This window comes from Dermochelys coriacea, chromosome 5 (assembly GCF_009764565.3).
Source record: "Dermochelys coriacea isolate rDerCor1 chromosome 5, rDerCor1.pri.v4, whole genome shotgun sequence".
In the NCBI taxonomy this organism is placed as follows: domain Eukaryota; kingdom Metazoa; phylum Chordata; order Testudines; family Dermochelyidae; genus Dermochelys; species Dermochelys coriacea.
The window spans coordinates 36,519,171-36,536,804 of NC_050072.1; the positions used below are offsets into that span (position 1 = coordinate 36,519,171).

At 44.1% G+C, this 17,634-nt stretch overlaps 1 long non-coding RNA gene across 1 annotated transcript in view; it reads left to right on the plus strand.

Annotated features, from left to right (window-relative positions):
• The window catches only part of LOC119856128, a 38,326-nt gene extending 34,305 nt beyond the window's left edge, over positions 1-4,021 (plus strand). The window contains exon 3 of the long non-coding RNA XR_006281473.1: positions 90-4,021. This is a non-coding gene — a long non-coding RNA (uncharacterized LOC119856128). The remainder of the gene's footprint in view (positions 1-89) is intronic.
• Positions 4,022-17,634: the final 13,613 nt, after the last annotated feature.

Here is a 17,634-nt window from a genome sequence, read left to right on the forward strand (position 1 = left end):
AGGATATTAGTACTTTCCAAAAGTTTTTTGTTGATCTTTCTCAGATGCTGTATTAATAACATTTTCTCCTCTCCTTTTTTTTTTTAAAGACAAGGAAGAGACAAAAACAACCAAAAAGAAAATTGGATGCTCACCTGGAAATGAACTGACTCAAGATCTGACCAAAAAAATCCACATAGGAGACATAGGATGTCTTGTGTTTCAAACAAAAGGATTTGGAGAAAGCTATTCAGCAAGTGGTAAGGCAAGCGGAACACTCACGTGCAATGTATTCTCAAAACACACACTACATTCCAATTTTCATGGCATGAAATCTTATTTCTCCTCCAGACTCAATGTTCTTCAAATTTTCTATATGCGTGATATGTCAGTACTGATCAGAGTAACATATCCCGCATGTTACTCTGATTGATCTTACTAACATGCTGTATCTGAGCTTAGATGTCCCAGCTATTTGGATGTTGCTGCCCAGCTCCACGTATTTAAGGCAATACAATACACTTGGGTACCACGAGTCAAAAGTGCAAACCCTTACTCACTTTTTACTCATTCTTTACCAAAGCAAAACTTTCAGACTTCAAGGTCACATTTGCCTGAGTAATGACTGAGTAAACATGGAGTAAGGAGGGCCTCAAGATTTGACTCAAATGTAGGTATGTTAAACAAAAGCACAAGACTAAACAGAATAATAAATGGAATAAGCCAAGGAATTATGGTGGTTTGCAAGTGGCTACGAGTATCTTATATTTGTAACACTTGAAGGTCGCCTTCATTGACATTTGATTGATATAATTTTCCCTTTTCCCTAGTAAAGTATTTTAACAGCTGTAGAAACATGCACAACTAATTTTATGTTCTCTGATCTACAGACACTACAGTAGCTGGTGACATATCACCTATTAAGTACATGGTTTTTAAAGGTAGCCTGACCTCTAGCACAATGTGCTGTATTTAAATGTTATGACCAGATTGTACCTAAAAGGCACTGGCCCACAATGGGTCCCTGGTTGTCCCAGGTGCACAAAGGAAACAAGAACACTGCACGCTCCATCAGACAGATATAGTCTGCTCCACACTCTGCAGCTGGTTCTGCTGGCTGGTGCAAACAGGGAGGTGACTCTCCCACTCTTTCCTGGAGCTGGAGGTGGGTTGCTCTCCTGGAGGTGGTAGGACAAAGCAGTCCCTGCACTAGGAGGAGTGCAGAGACAGATTGTGCTGCCCTTGGGGCCGGAGTTTCGAGTAAGGAATCAAGCACTATTTTGACCTTAATTAACTAGAGCTCCATTGTGCCACCCTTACACAGCAGGTCAAATTCAACCCTGGCATAACTTGGCAGAATTAAATAAAGCTATGATCACTGGCACCAGAGTGGAAGTTGGCCCAGAAGCTTTATGTATTACCTTAATTAAAAGCATGCTTTACACTTCTGCGATTCTACTTCCAAAAACACAGGTACAGGTCCTGTAGACATTTTACGCTTTTCCAAACCTTGAACTATTTTGAGCCTCAGGAGAAGCATTTACCCAGTCCTTCCTCCAGCTCAGGCAAAAGAAAGGGAGGATCCACAGTTTCCCAGATATACACACAGGGTTTGTTTGTTTGTTTTATTTCTGTTAAGAGTTTACTACATTTTCAAGGACCAGGCACATTGTTAAAGGCAGTGTTGTGTTCATGTAACTTTTTGTCTTCAACTGAACTGTCTCCAGTAATGTCAACTATGTATTCATTGTAATCAGCGACTGTGAAGGTTCTTGTGTGATATGTATCAGGGAGACAGCTCACTCCATACTACATTCTATCCCTGTCTCAACCAAGCTGCTGTACACTATTAGGCATTCTTGGCTCCAAAACTGCTTCCCTAATAATGTCATTTGAAAGAGTGCTCATTTTTTGTCTTTGCCTTGTTTTCATTTAAATAAATCATAGAGTTAGTGCCATAATTAACACATTCTTCTTCCTGTGATTAAAGCTGTCTGAAATGAAAGGCAGGGCATAGGATACTGGGTTTTTTACGCTCCCTCCACTATGATGAAATGGCAAGAGGATTAAGTGTACGTTAACAAGGTAGACTCCACGGCTCCACATGACAGAGGGTGCCCTGAAATCCTTCCCACAGCAACATGCTGGTACACCAGCTCTTCAGGAGCCCTCTGGCACTCTCCCTCAGCAGCATCCTTCATTCTGAATTCTCCTGCAACCATGCATACTGGGATATGTTGCATCCCACAGTGCACTGCACAAGATGCTGCAAACATTGCAAATGGAGGCTGGATGAATGCAGGTGGGGCGGGAGGGAGGAAGTGAGTTGGTGTGACCAAGGGAAGGAGGGAGGAAAAGAAACAGAAGGAAACAGATGGTTGGGGAAATGAAGTGTTAGTAGGTCTGGAGGCAGATATATAGGTGAGAAGAAAAAGTGGGGGAGATACATAGGAAGAGGCAAAGATGTAGTAAATGAGAAGGGAATGACAACAAGGGGGAGGAGAAAAAATGAATGCACTAAAATAAAGTAGCAGAAGGAAAAAGGAAGAGAGAAGGTAAAGAAAAATCAAGAGAAGAATGTTCAGAGTAGTGAATTTTATTATAGAATTCCATGCTCTAGCTTATATTATATGATGCCTCTCAAGGCCAGGAATTAGAGATTTTAAAATATATTGTTGACCTTTTCTTTCAATCTTTAGATTTGGGGCACATGGGGAAAAAGAGGTGTGCCATAATATTCTTACCAGTTGCACTAATATACCTATAATTCAGCCCTCGAGTACAGCACACAAATAAATGGTTCAAAGTTTGCTGTGCTGGACTTGATACATTCCCACAGAATGGAACGGTGGCTGATATACAAATATTTCCTCCTGGAGTGATGCCATGGAAAGGTTAACTACCGTGCACATACCACCAGTAACAGTGAGTGCACGAGTTGCAACTAGTATTTTTAATACACTGCTGAACATTTGCTTCCTGATCACTGCAAGGCTGAAGTCACATTCGGAGCACTATTTGAATAAGCCAATTAACCAACTTGAAAAGAAATATCTTTTTCCTGAGGGAAAAGGAGTTTTATTTCTAATCTACAAAAAAGATTTAAACATGAAAATAAATGACTATTCCATTATGGGAAAGAACGCAAGACCATGATTGACCGAGTGAACCCATGTTTCTTTTGATGCACCATGCTACTTAGAATACATAACAGGGACATGTGGCCCCAGTTCAGCAAAGCACATGTATAAATTTAAGCACAGGTTTAAGTCCAGTGAATGGGGTTTAGGCACATACTTTAGTGTGTTGCTGAATTGGGACAATAATGAGCATTTTCCATTGAGAGGACTTTAAAAAACACAAGGGACCAAATTCATTCCAGGTGTAAGCTGATCTAGATGTATATACAGTGTTGGACCAGTGTTTGCAGGATCAGCCTACTTTACAGCAGACACTAAAGATCAGCTCAGGAGAGAAGGGGTGTGTGTTATGGGCATATGTTCTAGAAGATGCCTGCAATCTTGGACCGTCTTTGCTGAATATTGGTGTACTGAGGTTCAAAAATGAACGAGCCAGTAGACATTAATGAAAGCTCTTTGTGAAATCAATCACAGCAAGCTGCAGAGTCTTGCATAAATTTCAAGATATCTTGTGCTCCTGTGCACTAAACATATTTTTAAGCCTTGGTCTAAGTAGTATCAGTGTAAGTGAAATCAACTCCGTTTGCTAGGATGGCCTGTCACTTTCTAATAATATTAAAGTAACCATATTAGTAATCCTGCTTGATAAACCTCTAAATGAAAGTCTAATTGGCATTTGCTTGTTCTTTCTCTCAGTGTTCATATGGGATAAAATACAGTGAAATCAATACTAAAATGAGATTATTTTTAAAGGGGATTTTCTGTTGGCAGTATTGCCTGTAAACATTAACTCATTATTTATCTATCCCAAGGAATGGTATGCATTGGAAGACAATCGGTTTGCAATGGAATGTGACCTTGGCTAGTCTACAACAGTTAAAAAATGCCATCCCCCTGACGTTATATTGGTTTGACGGAAGGGCAAACTAACTAACTATTAATTATATACATTGAAATAGTCTGAGAAAAGCTTCTAATTCTTAAAATGACTGCAGTTCATTTCTGTGCTTTCCATTTAGAAGTACTAATAATAGTTTGTATGTGTGCCTTTCATCCAAGGACCTTCTCCAAAACATTTCAGAAACTTTAGTTTAAGTCTCACAACATTCCTGTGATCTATGTATTATTATACCAATTCTACAGCTCAGCTTTAATGGAGCTGTTCAAGTCACACAGTGAGTCAGTGGCAGAACTGGGAATAGAATGCAGGAGCCTTAACTCCAAATCCCATGCTCTAATCAATAAACCACCCATCCTAACTCAAACCAGGTACATTAAATGGTGAAACAATGAGAGAGCTTGCCTTTTCCTTATCACTTAGATCAAGGGTTGCCAACCTTTGAGAAGTGGCATGCCAACTCTTCACTAATTTAAGGTTTTGTGTGCCAGTAATAAATTTTACATTTATAGGGGCCCCCCGACAGAACTCCAGACTGGCAGCGGGCTGAGTGGGCCAGTGGCCAGGACCCTGGCTGGCAGGGGGCCGGGCGGCTGGAACCCCAAACCAGCAGTGAGGTGAGTAGGGCCGGCAGTTGGTATCCCAGGCCGGCAGCAGGCTAAGCAGGACCGATGGCTGGGACCCCGGCTGGCAAGTGGCCGGCGGCCAAAACCCCAGACCATCAGCAGGCTGAGCGGGGTGGTGAACAGAACCCCAAACTGGCAGTGGCTCACCCACTGCCGGTCTGGGGTTCTGTCTGCCAGCTCCTGCCAACCGGGGTCCCGGCCGCCAGCCCTGCTCAGCCCACTGCTGGCCTGGGGTTCCATTCACTCAGGCTGGCAATGGGCTGAGTGGGACTGTCAGCCGAGACCCAGGCTGGCAAGGGGCCGGCGGCCAGAACTCCAGACCGTCAGCGGGCTGAGTGGGGCTGGCGGACAGAACCCCAGACCGCAGGCTCCTGCCAGCTGGGGTCCCAGCCGCCGGGCCCACTCAGCTTGCTGCTGGCCTGGGGTTCTGTTCACCCAGGCAGGCAGAGGCTGAGTGGGGCTGGCAGCTGGGACCTTGGCTGGCAGCACCGTGCCAGTAAAAATCGGCTCACGTGCCGCCTTTGGCATGCATGCCGCAGGTTACTGACCCCTGACTTAGACCATCATTATATTGGTTTGATCAGCCAACTAAAATGCAAATCCTCAGCTGGTTTTCAACAGCCATCACCTCATTCAGGATGTTATGAGTTGTCCTTACCTCTGGATACCCAGGCTGTCCTGACCTCCTCTGGATTATGCAGTCAGTCATGATTGGCTGAGGTAGATTTCTGGGGTGGGAATGCAAACCTAAATACATCCTTTGCAGAGTAGTTTAGGAAGCTTCATGTTTTGAAATATCGACCTGTTTTTTCCTGGCAGATATGGGGTAATCTGATATTGTCAGGAGGTTGTATGAAGTTTAAAGACAGCTTTCATGGATCAGCATTACACAAGAGAAAAATTCCCATATGTTTATTCTGTTCCCAGTACAGCGGAAGAATGGAGGCCCTTCCACTAAAACCCTACCTTAATGGCTGCTTTTGAATGCTGAACATCTAATCATTAGATTTAGTAGTGGCAACGATGTACCATCAAGATATCTCAAAGCTACTTGATATCCATATTTTTCAAGACATTAGCTAAACTATGGTGAATCTTTTCACTATCTGTAGATTCATGCTCAGAAGCTAACCACGGGTACTTGCATAGTCATTGCCAAGCTAACATTGCATTATCTCCTAAGTACAGTATCTTTCATTCTTGTAACAGGGAACTTGTCTTTACATCTCCTCCTTCTAGATATATCAGTTGCCTCTCTACACTATAACTTAACTGAGGTAATGACATGAGTTGTGTCCACACAGAACCTGTCTAATTCTCTATTACTAACTATGAGAGCTAATTTTGTGTAGACCTCACCAGCACAATTGGCTGCCATAGGGCTGTCTTCCTATAACAAAGTAATAACGCTTATTATGCTATGTAGGCAGAATCCCCTAACTGTGCCTATCCTGTCCAATCTTCCTTCCTTCCTTCCAGCTCTCAGTGATGTAGGATATCTCAAGACGCAAGCAACATCACCCCACAAAATATTTGTGCTGCCCCAGTAAGCATATAGACTGGATACTACCCCCTTGGGGAGTCAGTGTGGAACAGCTGTCCCCAATGCCCTGCTGCAAACACGTTTAGGCATGTGCTAAGTGGTGGATGCACAAACAATTGACATATGGTTGTGTTGTGGAAAAGGCTGCTGTATGAACACAACTAGCAATGATTTTTATAACTGGGTCAAATGAGGGTATCATGATCTAGTTACAAAAACACAGTTGTACTTTTGTGTAAATAGGGCCTGAGGCAACACTTCTAAGTTAGAAATAACATTAAAATGCAGCTGCTTAATAGTTTCAAGAATATTTAATTAGCCAAACATAATCTATTCACTCATGCATATGTGGGTTGGTACTCTTACACTGTAGCCAATAATGGTCCTTTATAGTGAGGGTTCAGCTACATGTGTAGACATAGCAACTTTAGGAATAGTGTCTATAGTCGTTTTGCACTTCAGAAATGGGACCTGTTGTTGGCAATCAAACCTTTGGGCCTAAAACCATATTCAGGTACTTGATTTTCAGAAGTGCTGAGCACCCAACAGGTCCCACTAATTGAATGGAGGCTGTCATGTGCTGTGCACTTTTGGAAGTCTAACAGGTGCCCCACTATAGATTTAGAAGCCTAACATTAAGTTCTGATCTTTGGAAAACTAGGCCCTGGTAATCCATGCCTTGCAAATTGTGATTTGATACATGTAATCATGACTTTGCTCCTTATGTTTAGTAGTTTTGAAGTTAATCTCTTTTAATGTAGAGTAGAGATCAATTAACAATACATAAATGTCTTTGTGAAACATTATTTTGTCTTTTGGGGGACTTTACAGACCTGGATCTTTTTTTGTTTGTTTGTTTAAGCAAGTACATGTAGGTAGTGAGTTATCATATCTTGTATATGAGGACTCACCCCAGGCCAGAACAAAATATATTACACTTTTCTTTTATTTTTGAATACCTAGAAGACTCCTGGGTATTAAGAGCAATTATTTTTTCATCACAACAAACAGTCTTTCTCCTATTTTATTATTTTGGCTTCCTTCATTTCTGTTTTTCTCTTTTTGAAATCGTTCCCCAGGGGCTACAGTTGTAGGGATTTGTTTGTAGAAGATTATAATTTAGAGATACTCCCTCATAAGGACAGTAATATGAACACAGGAATTTGGAGATGTGCCCTGGAGGCGGAGGTTGGGAACAGCACATGACTGTGTGCAGCAGTTCACCAGAGACACTCTCCAGTTTGTTTTATTAAAGTTTTATTCCTTTTTCATTCACTGGTTTGTTGTTTAATGAACCCCAAGATCATTACAACAGTAACTACTTATTGCACACTGAGCCACTTAGAACCTGAATCTTCATTTTCTTAATTTCACTGGCTCTACAAAAGCCTAAAAATCAGCTTCCTGCAGAAGTCTGTGCTTCACTCTGTCATTTTGTATTCCACATATAAACCTATCTTTTCTTGTAATAAAGAGTCATTTAGGTCTCCAGAGTCACATGATTGAGTTTTAAGCATTAAATCATTCACATACGCATCAACTAGTTCAAACTGTCCTTGAATGCACAGGGAAAAAAACCCCCAAACAATAAGCGTTTCTCAGAAGAATTATTTTTCTGGGAAAAAGCTAAAATACTTATCAAATTTGTCTATCATCTGTACCCAATCTTCTACTGACTCCCTTGCCAAAGCAGCATATACCTGCAAAACTGAGAGGCCTCACACAGGGAAATATTAACTGCACTTAGGTACCTCCTGCAGGCCCCACAACAAAGAGGAAAATTTCAAATTGTTGTTTAAACTGATGCGATTTTTCTGCAAGGTCTTCTAGCAAATCCAGTGGACTTGGAGAAAATAACTGGTTCAGTATAACTTCTGGCTCCATGTAATGTTTAATCAGCAGGCAGGAGGCTGTAGAAGGGGCACCACACTTATTCACTACAGAAGCATTCAGGCCAAGATTCAGCAAAGCACTTACGCAGGTGCCTAACTTTAATCACCTGCCTAAATCCCACTGAAATCTCACTGAAGTCAACAGGATTTAGGCTCATGCTTAAGCGCTTGCTGATTTGGGACCTCAAATCAGATTGAGGCTGCTAAGGCTCCTGGAAATAGCTAGTGCCTGATTCTCCACTATAGTCATTTACAATGAACAGACATATAAAGTGAACTCTCTTACTTCAAGAGACGGCCTCTGGAAGACAGACAGGGTTGAGGTGCATGGGAGGGAGAGGGGATGTTTGGAGAAGCTTGGATATCTCCTGCTGAACATGTTTTGTAGATATATGGAAGACTTTACATCAGTCTCCACTAGAGCTGGGCAAATGCTGCATAACATTTCCCCAAGTAAATACATTCCTATTTTTACACAAGTTCCCTTCAACAGTGTTCTTGCCACTTTTATATGTTTGCCTTCTGCAAATAGTCTAGTGAATGACCTTGCTTCTAAAGAACAAATTTTAAGTGAACATTTCAGCTGAGTTGCAAAAAATAAAAATTTCAGATTTATAATCACAAGTGTTTATTATGGAAACCTGATACTCAGATGTGTGTAAAAAGAAAAGGAGTACTTGTGGCACCTTAGCGACTAACAAATGTATTTGAGCATAAGCTTTCATGAGCTACAGCTCACTTCATCAGATGCATTCAGTATATTTGCTGTAGCTCACGAAAGCTTATGCTCAAATAAATTTGTTAGTCTCTAAGATGCCACTAGTACTCCTTTTCTTTTTGCGAATACAGACTAACATAGCTGCAACTCTGAAACCTGTCAGATGTATGTGTATCCAGTCAGGGAACATAAAAAAGGCCATGTGACCTGTGTATCCTATCAAAACAGTTTGGATTTTTAATATTAAATACTCTCAAAGAACTGCTCACAAAAATAGCTAAGAACTAACCAAAAAATGTTCAGCCAATAATTTGAACATTGAATGAGGTAGTGAAAATAATTATCTAATCATGGACAATTTACAAACAGAAAGAGGTGAACATCACAGAATAAATAGTTTGTTACCAATTATTTGCCCACCTTTTGTCTCTGTTATGGAACCCTTATGGTTGTCTATTCCCTCCAGACTAGTTTCTCTCTAAACGCAATCTGACCTAGAAGTATACAAACTAATGGCAACTGTTATGCAAAAGCTAACATAGGCACAAAGGGTGGCGTGTCACCTACAAAAGAAACAAGTGGCTGTTATTAAACTAACCATTTTAGTTCTCATGGGAAATCAGGTTTAGTAATTCTTCATTAATCTATATATTAAACTACTCATTGTTTGTTTATGTTTCTCTTTGAGTTGCACATGAGAAATCATTACAGGTTAATCTAGCTGAAACAGTGTTTTATCGGCCATTGAAAGTTCAGTGTGTATCTCTCTTGCACAGATCCTTAGACAGACACGTTCCTCACTCAGATTCAGGCTTTCTTCTTAGGAATGGGTTATTTTATTAAAAGTCAAGAAACAAGTGGGAGTGTCTTACACTGTGCTTCCCAGACAGACAGTCTGAATCTCAAGCAGCTGCCATTAGAAACAAAAACATGCAACATACAGGTTTCCTTTACTGGAATTAAAACATTGTCAAAGAAGATTTAGCTATTTAGAGATCTGTCCTCGTTCTGTCTCAAGGACTAAAATTGCACTAGCTACAGTAGCAACATATACAGAGGTGCTGATTGAGGAAATAACTATACAGTCACTGTAGTGCCCTATCTACCCATAAACTTATGTCTCTAAATTATTGGGAGTTGCTTGATGGCAAAAGTTCCTTGAACATCAATGGGAGACTATATCCCATGCAAAGAGGCAAAACGTGGGTTATATTGTGCTCCCTCGATCTGAGTGCAGAGGAGAGATTCTGCACAATGATTTTCCTCCTCCTGTACTGAAGGGGGTGTCTGCTGTCTCTGTGACCCCATGCTTCCCAGGCCCTGCAGAGGGCACCCCTGAGTGAAGCCCACTGAGTGCTGTGGAAATTATTAAAAGAAGGACGTGATGGGCAATCACAGGCTCTGGTGGAGCTGTGCTGACACAAATGCAGGGGAAAACTGCAAGGCACTTTGAAATAGGGCAGCAACATAGAGCTTCCACAGCAATGGCACTATGCTTCCTGTGGATCTACCACCATCTGTGCAGATGTGTGGGATTTGGGAGCTAAATCCTCTGCTTCTTCCAAGGGGTGGAGGTTGGGCAAATTTCATGGAACAACTGAATTTGGAATTTTCCTCTTGTGGATTTTCCTGCATGAGGGAGTGATGTGGGCCATTTCCTTGTGCTTAAACAGCTCTTCGTTTAGCCTTTTACTGTACAGATGCACAGAATTATGAAAGGAAACATAAAATGTCTTGGAAACTCAATTTGAGAGATGCATTCCTGAAACCTTTCTTTTCAGTTGCACCTATGTAAATCCAGAGCAATGCTCCTGATTTCAATGGAGTTTTATTTCAGATTTATACCCGTGTATACAGAACAAGATGTGGCAGATAAAATGCTGTTTTATAATATTTCCCGTACAACTTTCAGCTACATTTAAATTATTCCATTGGTAGGATAACTGTTTTTCAGTGAAGGATCACTCGGTAAATGTTTTCTTTGTTAAACAGAAATACCAGCATTCGTCCTATTCTCTGGGAATGTGGGACTGACAGGTGTTAGGGTTCAAAGATCAGAAAACAATAGTGTTAACTTTGGAATGGACATGGGTTCCTGACCTACAGTGTGATGAGTGGAAAATTCACTCATCAAAGCCCTGGGAAATTAAACACTCCCCATTCTTATGGCTCTTTCATACAGTATTAGTTTTCCTTCATAAGGGTCACTTACCATTGCTGGTTTATAGTTTAAAACAGAACTAAAGGGTTTGCAGTTGGTATAGCATCATGTGCCTTACTTTGCATTTGCTTCATCTAAACAGAGCAGTTCAGATTCTAAACGGCTGACATCCTGAAGAGCTGTATTGATAAACTGGGAGACATGAGGGGTCTTTAGTCAGTCTCCATTAAGATAATACATGTGCTTTTCTAATCTTGTTCTTTTGGGGGGTTTTATGGCCATCTGTCTGTACTTATGCAGTGAAATCCTGCTTCATGATATCAGAAATACTATTGCTCATTGTGGCCCAATGCTCAAAAATGGCTATTCCTTATATCAGAATGACGATAGGAAGACAGTGCCCTCAATGTGAGATTAACATTGCCAGGCGTTTATAAAATCCATCTTACTTTTATGCACAATATGTGCCCTTTAGTTCTTCCACTTTTTCTATATGAGTGTTCATTACATGTTATTTGTACATTCCAGTGCGACAACTCCAGGCATCTCATTTGGCTTTGCCTTTAAGTACAACCTGTATTTATCCCCAAATACTGCTTTTGTTCATAAAGACTGTAATTTACTCACCAGCATTTCTTTCTGTTGGTGGAGTTTTTCTTTGATTTACCATTGTGATTGCTTCATCAAACTCACCCCTACACATGACTGAAGAGGCTGAGATCTGAGAATGTGTGTACACGCAGGCAGAGGTCCCACCCTGCTCCAACGGGAACATTCACACAGTGCGTATAGTCCAAACTTGCTTTCTTCCTGGGGCATGCCTTTATTAGTAACTCAAGCAACAATGCTCAGGCAGAGCTTTCTCCCCAAACTTGGGTAGGGCTTTCCTGCAGCACCTGCTCTGTCTGTCCCAGTCTCTCACTGTGGCCTGGTTAGGTCGATGCAAAGCAGTGTACCTCGATCTACCTGTGCAAGTAAATTTGGCTTCTTAAATTCACTTACATTTGGCTCCTGCCAGCGTAAGTGCCCTGCCACACTGACTAAATAGCACCACCTCCCCAAGTGATATAGAGTCAGGGTCGATGTAATTAGGTCAACACAGCATCACAGTAGTCACTGTTATTTGTGTTGACTGTTACTGACCTTCCGAAGCTGTCCCACAATTCCCCACACTGACTGCTCTGGTCACTCTTGGGAACTCCACTGCCCAGGACTCAGGTAAACAGAAGCTGCCCTACCTCTCTAAAGCCCTGCACATTTTTGAAATTCCTTGTCCTGGTTGCCTGGCTTGGTGAATACACCTAGCAGCTCTCCATTGTTGTGTGCAACTGCACAGCTGACCAGGCCGGCGGAGTACCTGTCTGGAGTACACGGGAGGCATTGATCTCCTGAGCCTGTGGGGAGATGAGATTGTGCAGGCACAGCTCTGATCCAGCCATAGATATGTGGACATCTACAAGCAGACTGCTCAGGGGATGCAGGAGAAGGGCTACAACAGGGATGAGCAGCAGTGCCACACGAAAGTCAAGGAGCTGCAGCAGGCATACCAGAAGGCCAACAATTGATCTGGTGCGTAGACACAGTCCTGCCGCTTTTACAAAGAGCTGCATGCCATCCTCGGCGGAGACCCCACCACCAACTCCAACATCACCATGGATACTTCTGAGGAGCCTGAGTCACAGGCCCCTGCCATGTATGGCGAGAAGGAGGTGGTGGATGAGGAAAAGGAAGAGTATGGGGGACAGGCAACTGGGAGCTCCAGCTGCGCAGCAAGCCAGGACCTGTTTTCGACTCCACCATAGTACACCCTGTCCTGACAGTTGAGCACAGGAACCTCTGATAAGTGTGCTGTTTACTTTGAAATTACAGGGCTGGCACCCCCCAAAGTAGCAGGACACATCTTTTGATTAGCTCATTTTTAATTTTGCTAGAAGAGGTATTGGAACAACCAAACGAGGCAGAGTTGCTGTCTGCTTTTCATTCCCTTCTAGAGTTAGGCAGTGGGAGCCATGCAGAGCAGTTCGTTTATGTGCATTGGGAGGTCCTGTGAATCCTCCGTAGAGATCTCGAGCAAACTTTCATGGAGATACTCTGCAATCCTCTGCTGAAGGTTTCTGGGGTCAGCTGCTTTATTTCTTCTTCCTCGGTAGAACACTTTCCCACGCCCCTCAGCAATTACTTCAGCAGGCACCATTGCAATACACACACCAGCAGCATATGGGCCTGGGCAGTACTGAGTCACCAGCAGCAGCTGTGCTCTCACTGCCTCTATTACCCTCAGGAGAGAAAGAGATCAGCTAAAATCACCACTGCCTGCAGAAAATGGTGCCAGTATTCAGTGCCATTGCCCTATAAAACTAGTATCATGCAAGCAAACTTCATGACCTAAACTTCTGGAGGGCCACACTCATCATGGCTGGTGCTGTGACTGGTGCCATGCTGTATCAGTCCCAAGGAGAGTTGAGAATGTGGTGCTTACTACTTTTGGGGAGCAAGGAGAGAAAGTTCAGCATCTTCAGTTTCTATTTCTGTCATGAATACCTGACAATGGTACCTCTGTGTGTTGTATCTGAAGCTGCTGCCACTGTGGACTTCAGGGTCCTCCCCACCCCCTCCACCCTTGCAAAATGCCTGAGCCAGATATGGAGGAGAAAGAAAAGGACTCGGGATGACATGTTCGAGGAGATCCTGAAAACCAGTGCTGCATCAGAGAATGATTACAGGGCCTGGAGGATCACCCTTGCAGACAGCATGGACAAGCAGGGCCATCCCTAGCGTACGGCCAATCGGGGCGATCGCCCCATGCCCCAAGCTCTGGGGGCCGTGCACTTCATGAGGAGATGGGTGCCTGGCAGGGAGGTGAGGAGGAAGACAGGCAGGCGAGCGGGGTGAGGAGGCCAATGGGAGGTGAGCGGCAGATGGGCAGGTGGGGGGGAGGAGGAGCCCCCCCATAAACCTCCCCCTCCCCCCCAGCACCTCCTGCCCGCTGATCAGTGCCTCCCCTTCCTCTCTGCACCTACCACTTGCCGCAAATCAGTTTCACTGCATCTGGAGCACTGGGGAAGGGGGGAGAGGGGAGAGGAGTGAGGGCACAGTGTGCTCGGGAGCGGGGACGGAACTGGGCAGGAAAGAGACAGGGTGGGGCCCGGAAGAGGTGGGGCAGGGTGGGAAGAAGCAGGGCTTTGGGGGAAGGGGTGGAGTAGGGGTGGGGCCTGGGCAGAGCTGGGCGGAGCACCCCCCAGCAGATAGAAACTTAGCGCCTATGTCCCACGTCCCGCACCCCCCTAGGAACAGCTCTGTGGACAAGGATAGAGTGGAGAGGAGAAAGGTACAGGAAAAGGAGAGGGATGTGCAGCAAGAGATGCTTGAGCTTTTCAGGCAGCAAACAGAAATGCTGCAGACTCTCCCACAATCCCACACTCGTTTCCCTCTGCAACCCACAGAGAACTCTATATTGTGACCTCTCTACCTTCCCCTCAACATTCCACATGGATGAGGGGCCGGTGCACTACCCTTACCACTTCACCTGGGATATATTAAAGAAAATAACGGCTACACATACACCAACTTTGTCTTTCACAGGTTAGTGTATATGTATCTGAAATGGAAATGACTATTTTCATCTTCATAAGTTCTGTTCCCTTAATTTATTATATTTTATTAAGTTCTAAATGTATTTTTTATTTGTCTGGTTCATGTTAGAGAATTAAATTCTATTTTTTGGAATATAATTCATTTTTATTAGTTCTCAACGTATGCTGTCTGGTGATGAGCAGGTCTGAAAGCAATCAATTTCTTGTCACTGCACTGTGTCACAGCACCCATAATATCACTCATAAACAATATTAATAGCTTCATGGACAATATTATATTCCTACATACACAGCAATCACTACAAGATTCATTCCAGGCCACAAAAGAGAAAGGTCAGGTAGAGTATACTACAGTAACACACACAACTGTGGCTCACTATTAAAATGGTCTTTCAAAGCCTCCCTGAGCCATATGCTCCTCGTTGAGATCTTCTTATAACCCTCTTATCTGGCTGTTCAAATGCAGCAGACAGCCACTCCACCTCCACCTTCCAATCCGGTGGAAACTTTTCCCCCTTCGCTTCACAGATATTATGCAGGACACAGTGGGCAGCTATAACCATTGGGATATTTTTCTCACTGAGTTCCAATCTTGTAAGCAAACAATGCCTTCAAAGCCTTGTAAGCAATCCATCAAATGATCAAAGGCACATTCAACTGTCATTGTGCACCGGCTGAGACTGTAATTGAAGCACTCCTTGGTACTGTTGAGGCTTCATCAGCCATGGGAGCAAGGAGCAGACTGGGTGACCCAGGATCACTATTGGCATTTCAACTTTCCCAGTGATAATCCACTGGTTGGTAAAGAAAGTCCCTGCTTTCAGCTTTCTGAACAGTCCTGTGTTCTTACAGATGCACGCACCTTCTCTGACCAGCCCATACTGATGTTGGTAAAGCATTCCCAGTGATTTGCCTGTGCTTGCATAACCATAGAAAAGTAGACCTTTCTGTTGATGTACTCTATGACAAGATGGTCTGGTGCTACAATAGCGATATGCATGCAATCTATTACCCCACCATAGTTCAGGAAACCCATCCCTGCAAAAGTATCCACTATGTCCTGCACATTGCCCAGAGTCACAGTCCTCCATAGCAGGAGGCAATTATGGCCCTGCACACTTCCATCACAATGGCCCTGTAGTGGATTTCCCTGACTCCAAAATGTTCCTTACTGACTGGTAGCAATCTGGCATTGCAAGTTGCCACCATGCAATCACCACTCGCTTATCAACTGTCAATGCAGCTCTCATTTTGGTGTCTCCGCACAGAAGGGCTGAGGCGAGTTCTGCACACAGATCCAGGAATGTGGCCATGCACATCTGAAAGTTCTGCAGCCACTGTTCATCATCTCAACCCTGCATGACAATGTGATCCCACCAGTCAGTGCTTGTTTCTCAGGCCCAGAACTGGTGCTCCACCATCTCCAGCTGCTTCACAAACACCAACAACAACCCTGAATTGTTTCTTTCCATGTCCCACAGCAATCTAGCCTCCAAGGAATTTTCATGTTCCCCTTGGGTCCACAAATACTGCTGTAAGGTCACTTTGTCTCAGGGTGAGGGCAGCCCCTTCGGTGGTGTCAGGGAATCAGCACTCACACTGGATTAGTTTATTGGGCATTCTGTCTTGCAGTTGAGCAAGAAATAGCCCAGGCCTCCTGGATGAGGGCTGAGCAAGTACACAGTCCATAACTCCAGCCTTCAGGGTGAGGGCTAAGCCAAACAGTCCATAGCTCCAGCCTCCAGGCTGGAGGGTTAGTGCTCACCCAGCCCCGAGTGCAGGGCCAGGGGTCAGAGGACCCAGGTCCATGCTGCTCCACACTGGGTCCCAGTCCAGGGCCCTATAATCAACAGGTGACCCTAGTTCTCTTCCTCACCTCCTGGCAACACAACAGGACCAATGTCTCATTTCCCTGGACTATATTCTACTGGCATCTGCTGGGGCTGCTCCATAGCCAGTCTCCTTATCAGGCGGCCCATTCTGCACTCCCTCTTCGGGTTTCCAGTCTCCAGGCAGCAGTTTGCCTTCTCTCCATGCTGGCTTGGGAGAGCCGTTGCCCTCCACAGCCAGTCGTGGAATCAGCTTGTGGTTCTGCTCCCGGGGAAGGATGTCTGGCTCCTTCTCTGGCCCAGCCCCAAATGAGCTGCAGGGGCTCATTTATAGAGCTACTGTTATACTTCCTGTCCTGCCCCCGCCCTTTCTACAACGGAGACAGGGCAAGGTTAGCGGAGCCCAACACGGAAAGTTAACCCCCTCTGCAATGGAATGAGGCCACTCCGCCTCATTATAACTGCAGGATCTGGTGCCCTATGCTTGCATTGCTTATGACAATAGTGCAGATCAGTGCAGACTCCCTGCTTCTGTCAGAGATAGCAGGCAGCAAGGAGAGATGCACGGGTTTGTGGGACTGTGAAAAGAAGGTGTGAAATGTTATGGGCTGCAGATAAAATTATGGGATGGAGAACACCATATTATGGGAAGTTGACTCCATGCTCTCAGTCATCCCTGCTCAACTCGTTTCGGCCCATCAAGCATTGCAAGAACTTCCCAAAAGACCCTGTGCTGAAGGTGGTGAGTTGCATGGTGGGATACCTACCCATGGTGCACTGCATTCTGCACTGATACACAAGGATGCATAATGCCGACACAAGGAGCCCAAGTATGCACACACACAAGCCATTTAATAACGATGGCAGCTGTGTGTCAACGTAACTTAGGTCGACATAATTTTGTAATGTAGATAGGGCTTGTGTCTCAGAGAAATACTTAAACTCCTCTCACACCCTGGTTGGAGCTAATCAGATCCACCTTCCAGCATGAGATAGCAGTAGCTACTCTGCAGGATTCTAGCACCTGAGCAAGGATGGCTATACAAAGGGGCCCATCATTCTTAGTCAGGGTACTAGAAACTGCCACCCATTTACAAAAGAATGTTGAAAAAACTGGAAGGTGATCAAAAAAGAGACATAAGAATGACCTGCGGTCTGGAAAACCTTCCTTACAGTGAAAGACTTAAGGAGCTCCGTCTATTTCGGAAAGTTAGGAAATGATCATATCATGATTTATACACACCTACAAAGGGAG